We start from the raw sequence: 20,121 nt of genomic DNA, 5'->3' as shown, positions 1-20,121 counted from the left end.
AAATTGATAGTGATCAATCAGCTGTTCGAGCCAATATCGCGTTTATCGCGAATAATTGACAGGTAAAAAATTAAGTTGGCGAGAATAAATTCAGTCGTGATTTATTCTCGGCACGTTGGGGGAGGGTCAGGCAAAAGACGTAAATGAACAACACCTCATTGAAAATTCCGCGTTACAAAGTGACGGGAAAGGCGTTATAGGATTAATAAGCGAAATAGAAATTGTAATTTTGAACCCTGGGGAACGAGAATCGAGATTAAAAATACGCCGTGCTTTTCAATTCGCATGTAAGGAAAGAAAAAAAAAAAAAAAAAAAAAAAAGAAAAAAAACTACACGTCGTACGTGAATATCGATAATAATTTTCTGCGAGATTGCGGAACGCGTCGCGTCCCCAGGTGCAGGCGGAAACAGGTCGAATCCATCGATCCATCGCGGCTCTTGCCTCGCGGCGCGTACTTTATCCATTTCGCGAAATCTTCGTTATTACGGAACTAGCCCGATGAGCAATTCCACTCTCCAACTACGCGACTTCGACCATAAATTTCTCCGGACGCCGTCGTCAACTTTCACGCCTATGTTCTTCAATTTGCGTCTTGAGCGTACATTTATAATTTTCTTCGGCGCGCGGAGAGAAGCTGTTTTTAAATTTGGATTAGATGCGATCGAGAAAAATGAGATTCTCTGGCTAACATCGTCGATTATGCCATACTTGGGAGAAGATAAAAATCCGAGACATTTTTTGTAACCGTCCTGGTGGACAAGCTCTATTTTTTTTAACAATTTGTTTTTGTGTTCACAAATTATTCGATTATATATATAAAAATAAAAAGAAGAGAAAAGAAAAAGAAAATAAAAAAGGCTTTGCTAATCCATTTGAGTAAAAGGATGACCGAATTCGCCGATTGTAACTTCCTACGTGAGTCAATTCTATTTAACGTCCATCGCAATCTTTTTTGCAGGTCTTCCAAGTTGCCGCCGTTCCCTCGTCCTTTTCTCTCGTTCTCTTACTTTCTTTCTCGTGTTACCCCGTAAATTTTCTTAGCTCTCGTTCCACGCCGACGTTCGCATTTGTCCCCTTCTTTATCTCCCTTTTCAGTTCGACGACCACGAGCGACCGCGGGAATGTCCCAACGTTTTAAAGACACTCGAGTTTCTGTCGATACGACTCGTTTAACCCAGCAAGAGAAGATATATCACGCGCGCGGGCCTTGTACATATCTATGCATGTGATAAGTGGCGGAAGAAAAAAAAATATTTCACGCCACTGTTCATCCTAAAAACCAAACAGCGAGAAATAAAAGCGACGTAAAAAAGGGGGAGATAATAATCTTATAAATTGCATGTTAGAGAATTTCTCTATTCTAAGAAAAATAAAAATAAAAAATAAAAAGTAAAAAAAAAAATTTTAACTTGCAGGAGACAAACGTCGGAAAAACGTCATACGAGAAGTGGGCGATAAAACGTATCTTTTAAAGAATCTCCTCGTCATTTTGTAGGCGAGAAACGAGGATCCGCGCCACGTACATGCTACCGGGAAACGCGGAAAAATTCCGGCGAGCGAATCTAACCGGCGCGTCTGGCAGCCTCTTCCGGACTCGGGTGTCGGCGGCGCTATCACGCTTCATAAATCTCGTCGCGAAGGTGTGGGCCCCCGCGATGCGAACCCGACACGGCCGGAGAAACCTGTGCGCTCTGATCTCAGAGAGTTCAGCCGATCTCTCTCTACAGCAAACTCGGATGACGCGAATAACTTCCGGTGTACAGAGCTCCAGGCGCGAGCTATCTGCCGGTGTAAATCCGAGTCGTTACGTGGGACTTCACTGCGGCCGAAAAGCGACTTAAAAAAAAAAAAAAAGAAAAAAAAAGAAAATCTCTGAAAGCCAACACTTTGCGCGTACCGCCACTTTAGATCGTTAAATAATTAATAATTAATTTCCCTCCGTTCAGCTGTAAAATGCCGCGCTTAACGTTTAATGTGACAGGCTCTCTAATTCGAGTTTAACTTGCTTAATATCGGGATCGGGAATTTAATGCAAATGTGTCATGGAAATCAAGCAACCACATGTAATACTAATACAGAGTGCGAATACAGAGGATCGATACAACCTGCGCGCTTAGGTTTCTCCGCAATCATGTAATCGGACAGCGTGCGTCACGATACGCGGGAGAGTGAATCGCCTGGATTCTGCGATCCTCTCGCGAGCATACAATCGGAAAATCCGCTGTGACGTACGGAGAGGAGGACAGGGAGAATTCTAAGGGCTACTTTCCCTTTCCCTCCGCACGCGGATGCGCTCGACATATCCCATTTCGATCGGCCTGCTATTTCCGCGGGTGAGAATAGAAATTTAGCGCCTGACCTCTTTGAAACTTGTAAGTTTACTGAAATTCCAAAAATTATTTGTTTAAAAATAATCCTTAGAAAATTTTTCTATAATCAAAAATATATATAAATTATTTTACGGTTAATCTAAAAGAAATTTTTTTCTCGATCGAAAATATAGAAGTTATTATGATTATTATACACATATTAAGTTTTTTTTTATGGAATTATTTTAAGGAAATGTATACGAGATAAGTATTATTTTCTAGCGCTGTTGCATTTTCTACGTATTTTTTTATTTTCTCGAGTTTATCGCGAATGGATTGGATCGACATCGGCGGAGAAATATTTAATTTTGCCGATCAAGAGATTACTCGTGCTTTTTCCCCCGCGCTCAATCATGTTATAAAAAAGTATATTGTTACCGATCGCAATATTGACGCTTAATTCACTTTCGACGCGTTCATTGGCAGTATTAAGCTCCTCGCGAGCTTATTCCTGTCGATAAACGCGGGCTGATCCATTAACAATCCAATTTCTCACGCCTCGGGGAAAGAACTTTATAAGGAATTAACCCGCCGACAAACTGTCTTCTCCTCGCCGTGCAACCCTCTTCGAGCCTTCCCTCGCGGTGGTCCGAGCGCGATTCGCAGCCTCCGCTCGAACGAGGCAAATGGAACGCGGAGGGCCTCTCCCGTAGGATCGATAGAATAGTGGGGAGATAGTTCTACCGGGCGGTCGAGAGGAGGACGGTGCCGTTGGGCGGTTGAAACGAGATGAAACGACACGGAGCCGGAGTCGCCGGGAGGGTGAGACGGGGTGGAAGAGATGAGGGCGCTCCGGCGGCTTCCGCGTCGCGCCATGGCCGCTACGAGCGGCGTCGGCGTCGGCGTCGGCGTCGGCGTCGGCGTCGTCGTCGCGGTGGCTGTTCTCGTCGCCGGCGAGAGCGGCCGACAGCAGATCGTACACGCAGCAGCGGCCGGAGGCTGCCTCCTACGCTCGGTCCAGTTCGCCTCCCGCCGTCGCCCGGTTAACTACGTGACCGTCAGTGCCGGTAGCGTCGCGACGCACGTCGTTTCGTGCCATTGCGTGCCTGCGTGCGCCTCGTCGATAACGCTCCGCGGAAGTAAGTAAGCCACGCGGGTGATGCACGCGCGATAACCTCTGGACCACTCCGCTCGCGAGTATTCAGGGTCGATGGAAGAGTAAGGAGGACCGTCAAGTTCGTTGAACCTCGAAGACGAAGGAAAGGACGCGAGGAAACGACGGGGTGAAGAATCCTTTCGCGAAGGAGTAGTGACTGCCGACCGATCGGTTCCGCGGATCGACACCGACCTGGACAAGGTAGAGAAGCTTACTATTTCGAAGTGCGAGTGTGCTTGTATATGTTTTTGCGAGAACGTTTCGCGCAGGTGAGATCGCAGTGTTCAATTTACAACGTGATATCTTTGCCGGATAGGAAACTAGCGCAGATAAAGGCGAAGGGGGAAGGCTCGTTTTCTGCGAGTGCGATAGTGTCCATTCTCCTGTTGTTAATTTAGCACAATGCCCTACTCCGGAAAGTTTGCGACGCCCGTTTCGCTTCCCTACTACCTACGAAGATGTTCTACAGAGATATGTTGAAATTGTTTTTTTAAAAATCCAAGAACGCCGAGGTAGTTTGTGAGCTTCCCACTTGCATCTCGGAATGTCTGACTATTACATGATCTTTCTACTAGTTTTCGGGGACAAAAAGTTGCAGAGTTATTTCCTGACGGTGAAAAATTATTATTTAATAAATTCACCTATTTCTTCTATCATTTAAAAGCTCGGCGTGTTTTTAATTCTTAAATACAAATATTATTTTCAATAAAATTTATACAATTAATTTTCTTTTAAGTAATATGTTAATAATTTTTTTAAGCTATTAATTTATAAAATCGTATAAAATAAATTTTCTTTTTAGACAATGCTAAATCAACAAAATCTCTTTTTTTTTTTAATCAGTGTAAAATATTTTTTAACATTTGCAAAGCTTTTCGAAATTGATTTCCATCGTATGCTTCCGTTCACCTAAAAGTGTAAAGACGATCGAATTTTTTGAGAACGCGAGAGTGCTAATCCCTAAGAATTGCGATGTAATCTTCCACTTGTACCTAGGCCCTCGTCAGGTCCGATCAGTCTGTGGTATTTTCACTAGCTGGGAGATCGACGGTTTCGAGGTAGAATACGCGGGCGAAGTCGACGTCTACGAAAGCGGATCGGATTCCGGGGACGTGAAAGGGACGAAAGTTTTCGATTTACGATTGAAGCTTTGGCACCGAACGGAACTCGCTCATTGTGAATTCCTTTTGTTTCGTGGAATCGCGTACGTAGAAAGTAGCCGTCGCTATACCCTTCAAGTGTATTCACGATTCCCAATGCGCTTCAACGTCGACACCCCGTGTGTGCTCGCAGGTGTACTTGCTCTCAAAGACAAGGCCGAAGAATATTTTCTGAGATCAACAGCTCCTATTCGCGCACGTCGGTCCGAACATTCTTTGTCCTTGCTTTTATTGCGACTTCGCATTCTCGAAGTCAGAGAGCCTCGAGCATCGTCGACATTCGATATTTAAACGTTACCCGTCAAATAATTTCTAACGCATCCTTATTTCTTTTTCTTTCATAAATTCGTTATCTCGTATCGCGAGATGGACCGTCCAGAATTGTTAAAGAATCCCAAGAGTATCGCGGCGGCCTAACTGCTCGTCGAGCAAAAATCGCCGCTGAAGTCATCGGCGGATACACTCTCGCAGTTTGATGCAAATTTCGTAAAACGCCCCGTGGTACTACACGGGAGGTGAACGCTCTCTCGCCCCGTGGCTGTCCTATATTCGCTTCCCGAAGACAGCGGAGCGGCGCCTGAGAAAAAGCCGAAGCGCGGTGTAACGCGGATCGACGTGCGCTTGCAAGCGTCTTTCTTGTAAGAAAACATTGAAATAAAAATTATTAAATATGCGAATATAAAAAGTATAAATACTTTTAACGCGTTAGATTTTTTTGTTAATTTTACAAAAATATTATAATAACCGATACACGTTTTTTTTAATAGCGTGAGGCAACACAAAATTAATTCCTTTCTCGCGGAACGTTCCTCGAAAGAGTAAAAAATTTAAATATAAGTAAAGAACAAAAGGTATATATGTGTACAATTATATATGAGTTCGTTCAAGACGGACTCTACTTGCTCGCCCGAAGTTCATTGCTTTTTCCTGGTTTCTTAATGCTGCCAAAAGTTTTAGTGTACACTTGGGAGAACTCCCTCGCTCTCTGAGAAATTCTCGAATTAACTTTATAACAGAAAACACTAAACGCGCCTTGTCAAGTCTTCATGTTCCGTGCGGAATCGCAAACATCCGACAATGTTGCAGGAGCTTAAAAAAAAAAAAAAAAAAGATATACCGTTTCCAGCGCAATCATTCTCAACGAAGACTTGCGGGAAACTTAGCATGAATGTTTTTTTTTTGTTTCTTTTAACGCTTGCCTTCTCGTTGAGATACAATTCCACGCGGCTTTTGCGTAGACATATTCGCGATGTACAGACTTAACGCTAATGAATTAATCAGTCCCTTTTGTCAAATGAAAATCTAAATGTCACCTCGCGCTGTCGGGGAAGTGTAAATGTTGCCTCGTCGGATGAATCCGCCTGAAGCAATGGTGATACCCGTGACAGACACAAACGTCTTGTTAACGTCAAGCGTGACGCGGTACGGCGCACGGCAACGATATGCAACTTGACAAAGTCAGTTTGCACAGATACGAGTATAAAATATGACTTGCCCGTTTGAAACGCCGGGCGAGGTGCAAACATTGATTAGAGCACGCGGCCTGAAGTCGCGCGTTTATTTCGGCTCTCCGTGGCCCTCTAGACGTTATTAGTTATCCGTTATCACTTTGCGATAATAAATGTAATTAAATGGGTGGAATTTCCGGGCCGACAGCGATCAAAACATGGCATTATCACTCATGCGAAGCACGCGGGTAGATTTAATAACCTCGCTTACCTCGCGGCGATAGTCTGTTTTCTTTGATTAATTTCCACAGACGGACTTGCGATAATACGATGGTCGCGTCGTCGAGATAAGAAACGACAGGTGTGAGACGCGAATGACCTGCTAATATGTTTCTTCTCGTACGATAAAATATTCGAAAGATTACCTCGGCACGCCTTTCGTTCGTTAAGTATCACGATGGAATGATAATAATTTTTTTGACGTGTACCTCTAATCCTTCGAGACCGAGCCCAGTTTTTCTCCTACACGTCCGTTTTAAACCTCTCTTTCTCCCCTGTGATTAAAAGTCATTAGATCTGTGTGTATCATGACAGCATTACATTATTCATTCCCGGAAGATCGATTCGCATTACCTTAAACGTTTTAATAAGCGAAAAAAAGAAAGAATATTCTAATGGTTAAGTTAATTAAAATTTAATTTTTCGCTCTCGATAAAAAAAAATACGAAACAAGACCGGTACAATAGAAACCAACCGCGCGATTGATTCTCATGCATTTTAAATGATAATCTTTGGATTAAGTGCTCTTGAATTTCGACTGCTCAAGGAAATTCGTTGATTATATTTTTAATCCCATTAATGAAGCGCACGCACACAAATGAAACGCGTCGTAGGAACGTTAATCCATTAGCGCGATCCATCTTGACGCGAATAGTTCACGTCGGCAGCGTTGAAGCCGCGACGCGATGCGCAAGTTAAATTTCAAGTTGGCTGTCTTAGCTTGTCGGTTGCTAGGAAGCTGAGCAGCTCGGTTCATCCACGCGGCTAATTAATTTGATGTTAATTGATGCCCATCTCGCGCCGCTGTCCCTAGCGGACGCGAATAAATCAAGACTTCGGATTTAAGGAGCGAAAACGCAAATCGTTTTCGAAGGGACGTCTCGTTCGGCGAGCAAGCGCCGGCAATTTCGACGCAAACGTGATTTACGCGCGACTGATACACGTGAACGCCAATTTCCGCTCGTGTCAACGAAACGTTGACGGGGCTTGCCGCAAAAAATTTTCCAGTCACGTGGCAACATTCGCATATTAATTCGTATATTTCTGCAATGATTTAAGTGGCGCAATTACCGTCCAAGATAGACTATAAAGCGAGCGCTCGATATGACATTGAAAACTCGCGAAACAAATTAATACAAAGTTATAGGGCGCGTGCGCCATAGAATATCCACCTCGAAAAGTGACGATGAAACTTTCATAAGAGTAGAATACACAAAGTTCGTACTTTCGTTTTCACTGGTTACACCGAAAAATTAACGTTAATTAAACACGACTGATTAATTAGGATCGTAGAATTTAAAATCAACTTTGTCGTCACTCGATATTTTTTTTCACGACTTAGTAAAAAAATACGTTGTAGAATTTAAGTCCGCGGTTATAAATGAATAATAAACGTTAAACAATATAATTGTTACTTTCCGCGTTCGTTCATTATCGTCTTGAAAATGACAAGTATTGTCCATGGGGGAGAGAGAGAAATATTCTCTTTCCCGACAATTATCCGCTGATTGTTTCACTTGTAACATCTCGTAAGTGAAATAAATCCCGGCGGAATATCGAATAGCGCAACGCTAACAGATGTGATATTAATGCGGGGTGTTAATTGGGAAGCGACGAGAGTGCACCGGCCGTCGCTACGCATTCGATATAATTCATACGCTTAGCTGAAAATTAATTGAACTGCCGAGCGCATTGGTATTGGCAGCGGATCGTCGACTCCCCCGAAATCTGACGAAATTTCGATACGCCGGACGGTCCTCGCGCCCACGTAGTGTGTCGACCAAACATTTGTTGACGTTACAACGCATCGCGCGCATTTCCCGTCGTAATTACGCGCTAGTGGCACGGATTCACGTCCTGTGGTTTCCTTATACACGCACGAGAGCAGCGAAAAGTAAATCCTTTTTGCGCCGCGGGAAGCTCGCCCACTGAAAACCGCGGGCGGCGCGACAAACTTTGCGTGATCCCTTCCCGCAATGTCGAACCCGCGTGAAATAATTTAAACTTTTTTATTTCTAGAATAAATTAGATAAATCGGATCGGACAAGCAAAGTGCAACGAAATTCTCGCTTCATCGAGTAACGTTAAAAAAAAAAAAAAAAAAAAAGAAACAAAGTGGTTTAAATATAAAAATTAATTTACACTTCTTTTTTATTAATGCCACGTGTGACAATTGCGTTTTGGAAACACTGAAGTGTTTCCGTCGCAGAAGAAACTTACATTTTTTTGTTTGGCATGTTGCCACTCCATCACTCCGGTAATTAACGCGATAACGCGGCCGGTTGCGGTGTCGGTCGCCGAAAGTGCGACCCCGCTCGATATTGCAGGCAAGGAGCTAATTAAATGCGGGCGTAACAGCCGCTCGCAGCACGCTTTGATGCTCATCGCTATCGGCCGATGTTTGTTCATTTCCGCGTTCGCCCATAAAGAATGTAAACTCTAATTGGAATTCCATTACCATTAGACGGCGGTCCCGCTCCGTTCGCTCTAAACTGCATATTTCGCGGATTAATTAAAAAGCGTTTTGCATGCAGAACGCAACGAAAAGAGTCGACGCGTGTTCGTCAGCCGGTTTTTCATGCCCGTCAAAGGAGACGATCTCGTCAAGGCCAAGCACCTCGGTCCACAGAAGCAGGCTTTGCATTTTAATCTAATTTTTTTCCCTTTTTTTTGTAAGCTAAGAGAATGTCCGAAGCCCTTTCAAGCGTTCGCCTCGTTAACGTCTCCTCGCGTTTCCGTTCTGTGTCCCTTTTTTCTCGCCGCGTGCCACAATTAATTTATACGATTAGTTTCACCACGCATAATTATGAAAAAATATTTTCCGTCGAGTTGGAAACCTGCTTACGTTCTCCCTTTTTGCATCACTCCTGCAGAAATCTGATTCCTATTCGCGACCGTTGCTGAATCCGCACTCAAGTGTAGTGCACTCTATAGATTTAGAAAGTCGCTCGGTTCGCAAAGTAAAATCTTACGAGATCAATAATTTTTAATCGAATGCTCTGCAAGAATAATTACCTAGCTTTTAAAATTATTTATTCGTATGTATAAATATTACACGCGACAATGAGAGCGATGCGGAAGGAGTTTTAATAAGTCCATGAATTGAAAGAGCTTTCAGTGGAAAAAAAAAAAAAAAAAAAAAAAAAATCGAAGATCAGCGGTGCGAAATCCCGGCGAACTCGCGTCCATCATCTCGCGAAATCGCCGCGGCGCAAATACCTTTTCCTCTCGCAATTCGCCCATTGTTCCTCGATCTCGTAACCACTCGTTTTCACCCTCCGAAACGGCGGGGCCTCGTTGAAACGTTGAATTGTGGCTTTCATGCCGGCCGCTCGTAAAGAATTTACCTGCAATTTCCGACAGCCCATCCGCGAATGGAAAGGTGGCGTTTCAATAAAATGAAACGTGACTCGTGCCGCGGCTTGGCACGCAACCGCCTAGTTCTCATTTGTGGAGCGACAAGAATTATGGAAGAGGATGCGAGACGCGGGTGAAAGAGAGAAGAGGCACGAAGTGCGCCCGAGATCGAGGAGCGGAGATCGAAACATAATCTGTAATAAATTTTTCCACGTGTGCGGGGCAAAATTTGCGCTACAGAGCCTTTGGCTATTTTTGACGATGATTATATCGCGATGCCTATCGGGAGGGGGGGGGGGAGAAAAAAATGCGCCCGCGTGGTTATCAGGATGAAAGCGCCGCGATGAGCAATCACTCGATTGCCTCGGCATCAGGGATCGATAGTGCAACGAGCCCGATGATATTCAGCATGTTTCGCAGCGATGACGACCGGACCGCACCACAGCAACCCAGTTTCATGCACTCGCGCGTAAATCGCGACGCGTATGACATTAAAAAACCGGGCCGCGTCAGGTTATAAATTTCCAGGGGTTTCGCATAGCGCGCTACCTAAAGCCTTATCGTGCGTGTCGTCGTGCAGCTCGCAAACACGCCTACCGCCGCAGACGGAATTTCCGATCGACGGTTTCGATCATTTCGCGTGTCGATGGAAAATGCTCGATTAATCCCCGCGATCGCGAGAACGTTGGGACACTGCAAGCTAATGCGTTCTGGTAATTAAACGAAAGACAAATATTAAAAAATTGATTAAAATATCAATTTTTTGTGTGTTAATCGAGAAGAACGATAAATTAATAATGTTCGTTTATAAACGTAATTTGTTTGTATTTTATTTTTAAATTTTTTTTTTTTAATATTAATTTGTCGCGTCGAAACGACGCAAACGGCGATATTTAAAATTGTGTAGCAGTTGATTATTACGCTCGATTGTAATATCACGTTCTGCGCGCATTGCGTCGTGACTAATAAAAAGTTTAGGAAAAAGTTTCACTCGTAAATGATGAAACTTAATTAAAAATTTTATATTTAATTTCAGCTAATTGTTATTTCAATAACAAAATATTTTTATTTATTTTATCTCGTATACAATTACGCGCGAATGAATGTATTTCCATTTCTGCTCTTGGCAGGTTTATCAATGCGTTGTCCGTTTTTCGTGATTTTGTTCAGTCCCGTGGAGATCCTTTGCGGTCTTGAGGTTTCGCAATAAAATTTGACAGAAACAAGGAGCGCTATTTCATTACTTTCCGCGTTTATAAATATTCATTCGGCCGCGTCTTGATTGAATATTTCGTAGGTCGTTTCTACATAGCCGGCATTTACAATTATTCCGATCGATTCGTCGCGCAACAATCGCGCAGATATTCTTAGTTGAATATTACCTTTCAAACACCACAAAATAAACCAGCGTCTGAGAGGTTTTCTCTTAATTAAGTTTTATTACGCAACTTCTCATTACATTTTAACATAATTGTTTTAAATTAATTAATAAGTAAACTAACAGCTTTTGCATTGTTTAAAAGTTAATGTCGTCGCGTGTTCACATTACATAAATAGGATTCTGGGTCTCTACGCTTTTAGAAAATTGTTGAAGTAATGCGTAAAATATAATCTCAATATTTTTGTCGTAAAACAATGCGCTCTAAATTAACCGGAGAAGCCGTAGACGGAAAAAAATAGCGGCGAAGTTGGTCCCTGGCGTATTCTCGGTTTTTTCCCTTTTTATTTCTTCGTTATCATTCAGCAGCGAAAAAAAGTAGAGGGGGGCAGGGGTTTTATTCGATAGGGAACAGTGGCTGATTGACCTCATCTGCTTGCGAGCACGACCCCTCCCGCTTCATTTCGCGTAGTAAAAGAACAATAAGCGTCATAATAGCGAGAAACCCTCGCCAGTGATTGCGCCGAAAGTTTGCGACTTCGTTCTCGAAGGGCAAAGAGTTATGACGAGAGAAAGAAACCGTGCCGGGAGAAACACGACGATCCCCGTCGATGCTGCGTTCAGGGGGCGGAAAGAGCGCGGGAGGGAGGAGGCGCGAGAGGAAATTGCATTTTAACTTAATCGGCAGGCGGAAACTCGAAACTTTCGCGACGAAAACGGAGTGGCGAGGCCCCCGTCGCGCTGTAATCGAATGATCGAGCCGGCATTAAGTCAACTATCGGCTAATGGACCGGGAGTAGCGTGGATAAAAAAGGGGCGCGGGTCGCGGGAAGAATGGTCTTAATGCGGGTGCACCTGCCGCATGGAAGAGAATTATTCTCTATTGTATGATTAATAACGCGGCCGAGAGAGCGCAATGAGCGTCTATTCGTTGTGACAAAAGAGACACGGAAAAAGTTAATGACGTTTCACGATACTCATATATTTATAATTACGAGGGAAGTTCACTCCCTCCGTCGTGATAACGCGCGTAATGAAAATCTCTGTTTTTATTTGATGTCTGAAACCCCGCTTCAAGGAATACTTGGCATAACTTTCGCATACATCAGACCGAGAGATTCTATTAAACATGTCGAAACTAATTTCGTTCCACACCAAAGGAAAGAAAGACAGCGGCGGAATGACTGCCCAGGGTTGTTCCCATTTCCGCTGGAATTATTCGAATTCTTATTTTCGGAAGTACAAAATTATTCGTCTTTTTAAGGCGGATTGATATATAAGATTGCGCGAACGCGATATTAAATGTCCGTTTCAAAAGATATGAATTTGTGAACTGAGAAAAATTATTTCGAAGAATTACTTCGCTATTGAATTTGTATTCTTTCCGTAAAAGTTTCTTTTTTTTTTGTTTTTTTTTGTTGGAACAAACGTCCGACTTTTATATTTTGTGAACTTTGACGCGTGTGTCGAATAACAGAATTCTGCGTGAGCGTGTTCCATTATATTAGTTGATACCTGCTCGCGTTGGGTTTTAAATTTCTTTTAAAATGCGGATGATTATTTTTGAAATCTAAAATTTGAAACACTTCGCGAAAATAATACGTCACTTAATACGGATAAACGTAACATGGCGCTTACTATACGTAATAAGCGGATTATTATCGAGGATTACATTTTAAATGACACGAAATGCTTGATATATTCGTCCGGCGAACGATATATATTTCGTTTTTTCCCGTTAGATACGTGTGCAATAACAGTGCATTAATATTTAGTTACCAAATAATTTTTAGGCTGAATATGCTCGATCAACAGTTACATGTATATAACTTTGCTGGCTACCATGTTAATAAATGAATTAAACCTGAGGTAATTTTTCATCATTTCTAGTTTCCATTATATGAAATAATTTTCGCGTTTGTATTTTATTATGTTTACTTCCAGACAATCAAAAAATAAAATATTTGAAATAAAACATGTAAAATATATTGTATGATTTGTGAATAAATAATTTTCATATTTTTTGTCTATTTTCTGCAGTTTAACTTAAAATTAAATTCTCTTCAATAAAAGTTAGATTTGTATGCAATACTAAAATAGTAATTAATTGAAAATGCTCTGTTAAAACAAAAGAAGAACATTTTATTATCGCACTTATTAAAGAAAAATTTAAATTAAATTGCTTCAAAAGATTGTAAATTAAATTGATAAAAATTTCTTTGCACCTAGAGATTTTTTTCCACGGTAACTCAGAAAATTAGAGCTTACTATAATGACGCGGATCTAAATTTCTATAGCAAACACGCTTCTCCACTGAATCCCGCATTCATTTCAAATCGCGGAAACATTTTAGCTCGGCTTCTGGTGATATTAAGACATTCCCAAGTGCATCGTACTATTTCTTGGCTGTTTATGTGTTTCTCTGTCCGTGCTTTAATATTCGCGACTAGATAGCGCCAGGACACTCTTGGCTTTTTCCTTTCATAAAGTTCTACCGTGACAATGTTCACTGTTTTGTATCGCTTAAGCGATTCTCCCGTGTGCCACAAAGCTATGCGCGACCACTTTACATCACCCCGAGCACAACTAGCGCCTCTGTCGATTTATGAGCTGTAAAATGTACCTCCGTCATGACGACTTTTACACGAATTTTCAGGATTACTATACTTTCTCAATTTATAGCTCGCCGTAAGAATTGTTGATGAAAATAAAATTGTTTCAAAACTGTGCCGCGCATTCTTAAATTTAAGATTTCTTTTTTAATGAATTATTCTTACAAGTTATCAAAACTTTTTGAAATCTGTTTTTTTTTGTTTTTAATCTCGCTACAGTACCGGTACTTATTTCGTGTTGCGATATTTTTTTTTAACTTTGGGAACATGTCGAACGACAAAATTATCGCGACGATTTGACAATATTCTCAAAATACCGAGCTAATTAATATGACCCGTAATTGGTAAATGCATCCCGATATTCATCGATTAGTTAAATTATTTATAATTTCCGTAATTAACTTATAGAAAATTTACTAACATATCTTACAAACTGGCTACTGTCTACGCATTATCGTCGTAGGATGCCGTAATAGGCAACTTGAATTTTCCATATGACGAAATTAAAGCAAACCCCTGCTCGGTGTAGGCAAATATTTGTGCATTCAAAGACAACCCGGCAATCGAGCAACGTGATATTTTGATTCGATTTAATGGCTCACGTCGATATTACGCGCCTTGCATAATTCGCGTGAACACTCAACCTGCGTATGACGAATTACGGGAACATGGGAGATGAGAGTTGTGTTCAATAAAGCGCCTGTATCGCCGTTTGTTGATCGAACGTCAAGATTCACGTCGACGTGAAAAATGCTACGAACATCGCGTGGATTCTGATCGACTATGGATATGCTCCTAAAATCAATCCAAATTAAGATCATACGCCAATTAGATTCGCAATATTCCCCGCAGTTGCAGAGCAGCTTTTTTTCTTACAGCCGCCAATGATTAAGGATTAGCTGGGTTGTCTCGAAACTCTCGGCGAGGGTTCTGAAATTATTTCGATAAATCGAGTCCGAGGAAACAGCCTCCGCCGCGACGAGATTGAACACGTTTGATTGGCAATCGTTGGTTTTTGACAAATACGATTAGTACGTCATTGCTAATGGAACGTAATGTTTAAAAGATTCCTTTCTACCTGATAGAAACGTCGCGAGATCACGACTGCATTAATCCGTTCATTACGTTAATCGAAAGAATTAAATTAATGCAGCAGATCGGATCAACTACGCGAGACGATGATATCGTGCGGGAAATTCAAACGAGATGAAGAAATGCATTTACAAGAGCGGCGTGAATAATCGGTCGTGCTTAAGCGATCGTCGAAATCTCTTCTCGCGCGAACCACCGGGCTGATCGATTGCAAAGCTAAAGAATTAATCAAGCAGTTATCTTCCTGTACCCAGCAGCGTTGAAAGCTGTAATTACGACAACAAAGATGGAGCATTTTCCTAACGAGTGAGGCGGGTCGCGGTTGGTTTATTTCACCGTGGTTCGATATTTCGTTTCGCAATAACATCGAGCGGACTGCCTCTTTGTCAAACGGCGATGAATGCCCCACAACTTGTCGTAATTACACACCGCGCGAAAACGTGTTTATCGTCCCTTGTCGCATTTCGCGTACGGTCGGGCGCATTCATTCTTTAATTAAAAAACCTCATGACACGCATGCCCCGAAAGCACACCTGTCCGCATTTTTATCGATGGCGGTGTACCAAACGGTACAGGCCAAAACCAATATATCGATACCAGCCATAAACGCCATTCCATTAAACGACATTAAAGTTTCAGAAACAACTTTATATAAAAGTTTAAAAAATTATGTCCGACATTAGTCCGTTTCTATAAGCAATGTGTCAGATTAGATCGTCAATTTTATTTTATTTTATTTTATTTTTTTATTGTTTTATTTTATTTGCCATAATTTCATCATATTTTCGATACTTTGCCTCAAATTTTTCGTTTGCGGCTAATGCGATTTTTACATCGACACTGAATGATGAAGGAAAAACTAATTATCATGGTGCAAAATAAATCCATATACTGCGCCCGTCGATCCCATTAATGTTTCATGATAAATTTCGGACATGGAAATGCATCCGAAATATCTGTCGCAGCGCGCAATTATACATAGCGCTGTAAAAAGTTTGCGGGCGGAGCGCAACGCACACGCGGCAAACGATGCAGCAGATAAAATCTTCATCGCCGCTCGTTTTATTCATCGAGCCCGCTTCGAAACGGATCAATATTAAAGACGGTAAATCATAACGGCCGCGTTATGAATCATTATAATTTTACAATGCCGCGTTACTGCGGATTTCGATTGTGACCTTAATGCATGCATTCACGAATCACATATCCATTTCCCGCGCAATCTCCAACGCGCGTCTGATAATGGTTATGGACTATTAATATTCTACACATCGGTTGAAATAAAAGAAGCGTGAGTGACGTCATCGGTGAGAATTGTCCGAGTTTCGATGCGAAAGGAGACCAACTTTGGCGATCCCACGGCTGAAAAAAAATTGTATCCCCCCAATTCCTCTTTTTTGTTATCACAACGCGGGATTTTTGATATAAAGAACGTTTTTTTTTTTTTTTTTTTTTGCGCACAATGTATGACTTTTTAACGATTGGCTTCTGGAACGCGGTCGACCTACCCGGTTCGCAGCGAAACTCGGAATAGGCGAAGTCGCGGAAGCCGGCGAATAGTTTCGCGTTTTTTTCACCCCCGTTTTTTTTTTCTTTTTTTTTGTTTCAGTTACGGTGCCGCACAATTCCTGCGGTCTCATAAATCTCTTTCGGCCCCGCGTCGGTTGTACAGCGTCCAGTGTAATCGTCCATTACGTACTAGACTCTCGTCGAACGGCGACGGCACCTCCATTTGTTCTTCCCGTAAGGGTGTATCGAGAGTATTGCCGAGAGAGTCCCGTCGTTTCTTCGCTTCCGAGTTCATTCGGCCGGCGGGGATAGAGAGTGCCCTGTATCGTATCTACCTTTTCTTCCCACGCGCGAAATAAGGGAAAAGGCGTACATTGTAAATCTGCGACACTATTTCGTTTCGAACGAGGTCTTCTTCGTATTACTGAACGTGTTTGGAGAATTATTGTATACCGATAAATCATTGTGTACTTATACATTAGATTTATATACATTTCACGCGCTGGCTATTTTCAATCAATCTGATACGTACCAAATAAAATTCCCCTCTGACTTTTCGATTAATTAGTTGGAACCGTTGGTTGGTTTAACTACGTTATTTATCGTCGTTATACTAAAACGAGATTTATTCTTACAAATATCAGTTTGACTTATCAACAGTTTAGTTCGGCGAGAAGATGGTGGTAGATTCAGTTCCTGCAAAGGCGGTCTTATCTCCTCGGGCAGTTACGGCTATCAGCGCGATCTCGCGCGATACGCGTACGCGAAACATGAATGAGGGACAGCGTTGAAAATTCCCTAAAAATTTAATCCACCGGGGTCAGGGAGAAACGGTGGCAGTGGAACGAAGAACACCGGGACTACATTAATTAGACCCACAATTACGGTAATGGGAGAGTTCGTGCGTTGCAATTATCGTAGCGCCACGAAGGCAGTTAATTAAGAGAAATTCAATTAAGCCCTTTCGGCCACGCGAGTGAGCGTTCGCGGCGAACGAGAGAGTGAGAGAAAGAAAAAGAGCTAGAAGGAGAGAGAATGCGAGCTTGCGTCGCGAGCTTGCGCGCGTGTCGCCCATGGAGCCGATTTTCCCGCGAGGAAATCCTTTCCTCCCTTTTTTTTTTTCCTCAGCTCCCACGTGACGCCGTTAATTTCGTGCCGATTCGATTGGCGTGCCGCTTGTCGGGCGTGGATTTATTTTTTTTTCCTCTGTCCTGACAGAGAAACGCGGAAGGGAGAGACGATGAGTGGCCTCTCAGGTGATTTTTCGGTGAACACCGTTTCGAACACCAAATAAAAAAAAAAAAAGAAAAAGAAAAGGTTACTTTTTAGTGTCGCGTATTCGAGTTCGTTTCCAACGTCGCAGTCTTTCGAAGAGAATTAAAATCGAGTTCTGTACGCAAAGCACGGTCGAAGCGACCCTTTCACTCGAAGGTAGCCGGACCTACGTGTCTAACTACGTTCGCACAAAGCGTTTTCGCGTTATCACTGCAGCTGCACCGGGGAATTAACGGATACTTCGCGAGGCTCCGCGGAACGGTAAAACCGACGACATATTTCGGATGTCGAGACAATTGCGAAACGAACGTAACAAGCCGCTCTCATTCGTATCGCGTAATGGGGAATGTCATTCGCGACCGAGCCATCAACGGAGTTGTTCCGCGCAACTAATTTCTACGTTTACGAAAACGCGAGCGTCAGCTTGCATTGGCACCGAAACGTGAACGTCACCTTAGACGACCCGGGCATTTGCTCGAGCGAACGCGAGCTACGGGGGAAATAAACAGCGAACGCAAACCAAAACCAACCCACCATTCGTAATTCCATCAGCGCAGTCGACAAGAGATGACGGGCGATGAAAGATAAATGCTTTTTGTTTCGATTTACGAAAGAGTTTTCCTGCGTGACGACAGTGCGGTCATATATAAAAAGGATATCTCTGAAAACTCGGTTGCGCATTACACGTCGGTTACTTGGAAGCAAAACCGAAGAGAGAGCGCGAGAGAGAGAAAGCTGCTCGCATAAATAAGTCGCGTGTTTCGCGCGAATGCCAGTTCCGAGCTATTATCATCTGCCCGCGAAAAAACACGACGCCGTTGTCCTCGATTTATTATTCTTGTCCAGCCTGCCGGCGAACTGCGGAAGCGGCAGGACAATGCCGAAAGTTTGAGAAAACGCCGTCTCGCCCGCGGCACCTCCCCTCATTTCCTTTCGTGCGAGCGACTCGGTCACCGAATCCACCGGACCGCTTTGCATTCCAATGAATATTAATCGAATGCAATTATTAAACGCAAATTGGAACTCAAACAGCGACCGTTTCACCGTCCCTTTCACCCGCTCTGCAGCGCCAAAATTGAGTGTCTGGCTCTATTCGCACGCATCTGTCCATCTATCTGCGTGCGAATTTGATTTCGAGAGCCGTGAATTCGTACAAGCAAATCCCCCGACACCGCCGGGATTTTCCAAATCGACCGATCCGAATATCTAGCTTACGGCCGCGATTCCTTCGCGTCTCCTCTCTTATTTAATGGAACGCTCGTAACACATCGGCGAAATTACTTACGGCACGTAACATAGCGATTTAAATTTTTACTTCGCATAGATGCGTCGTTAAATTTGCGAAAAGCTGATTTTCTCTTCGCAGCGCACAAGCTAAGCTTATTTGTCGTAAATTAAGATCTGATTTTCTGATAATTATCATCATTTGTATCGATTAAACTGCTCGCTCGATTAAAATGCATTAGCAAAGCAAATTTTATTGCGCGCCGTAACCTGTTTAGCCTGCGATCAACAAGCGACGATGGCAGTAATTTGTGCTTTATGAATTCTTCGATATCTTGCAGATCATGCACTGAGATAAATATTTCGATCGGTGCAACGAAATGCATTTGTTACTTACAATTAATAATTTGCGTTCTTAGTAAACGACGTTCTAGCACGACGCGCGGGGGGAACAACGGCACCGGGCCGATGGTAAAAGTCCTCGCTAACGGACAAACAAATAAGTCGGGGGGGTAGAAGAAGGATCGAGTTACTAGGGCATAACGCGGCGTGAGGGAGAAACGGGTGAAAAACTTCCGCATCCGGTATCACGGGGAGCTTCGACAGCGACGAGCTGTCGCGAGCAGCTGGATCGTTCGCATGAACTTCTTTCGAGAGCGGCAGCGTGCCACAGCTGCGGATCCTTAGAAAACTCGGATCGCCTTCCGCAATAAAAGGCGACGTCGCCTGCCGGCGCCGTCGATGACGCGGAAGGAATTTTTTGATGGAGATGGTTGCTCCGGCGGAGCTCGAAATAGTCATCCCGAGGAAGTACGATCTCGTGTGAGATATTCGAGCCATCTCGAATGCAGAAAAATATATCATCTTTGAGGGACATCGTTTCCTCCTCTTTTTTTTTTATTTTTTCTCTTGGAAAAAGTGTTATTTCACTTCAGAATACTGATTAATTTAAAATCTTGGTTAAGAGCAATCTTTTGTTTGATGTTACACGTCTTAAAATATGTGACGTTTAATATTTTAACGTGAGATTGTAAGAAATATTACCGATTTGTTCTCTCGCTGAACTTTTAGTAGAATAAAATATAAGCATTCGAAAAGTAACAATGTTTGAAAGTCACTTACGCGATTAAAGTATGATGTGGGTGATAATCCCGCATGTTCGGTTCGCGTGATTGTGCGATGTCAGCACGTCTGACAGAAGTCGGAGATACGAGAAAATTTTAGCATTAGCTCCGTTTAAAAGAATTCCAGGTTTTGATATGTTTCGCGCTTGAAACGTCTAACGTCACTTCTAAATCATAGCGTACCAGCCTAGCTAAC

General features: G+C 42.8%; 2 protein-coding genes across 6 annotated transcripts in view; one reads left to right on the top strand and one right to left on the bottom strand.

Moving 5' to 3' along the window:
* Notum (palmitoleoyl-protein carboxylesterase notum) overlaps positions 1-20,121 on the bottom strand; it is a 130,275-nt gene that overhangs the window by 99,450 nt on the left and 10,704 nt on the right. The gene's annotated exons all lie outside the window — the stretch shown is intronic.
* The window catches only part of Kair1d (Kainate-type ionotropic glutamate receptor subunit 1D), a 173,738-nt gene continuing 155,535 nt past the window's right edge, over positions 1,919-20,121 (top strand). The window contains exon 1 of one of the 3 annotated variants that reach the window (XM_070661437.1): positions 1,919-3,668. The gene's annotated coding sequence lies outside the window, so the exon portion shown is untranslated. The remainder of the gene's footprint in view (positions 3,669-20,121) is intronic. The other 2 variants (XM_070661436.1, XM_070661434.1) reach the window with 2 other exon arrangements.

The sequence above is a fragment of the Cardiocondyla obscurior genome, linkage group LG09, assembly GCF_019399895.1.
Source record: "Cardiocondyla obscurior isolate alpha-2009 linkage group LG09, Cobs3.1, whole genome shotgun sequence".
NCBI lineage: Eukaryota > Metazoa > Arthropoda > Insecta > Hymenoptera > Formicidae > Cardiocondyla > Cardiocondyla obscurior.
This window is presented reverse-complemented; position numbering and strand designations above follow the sequence as displayed.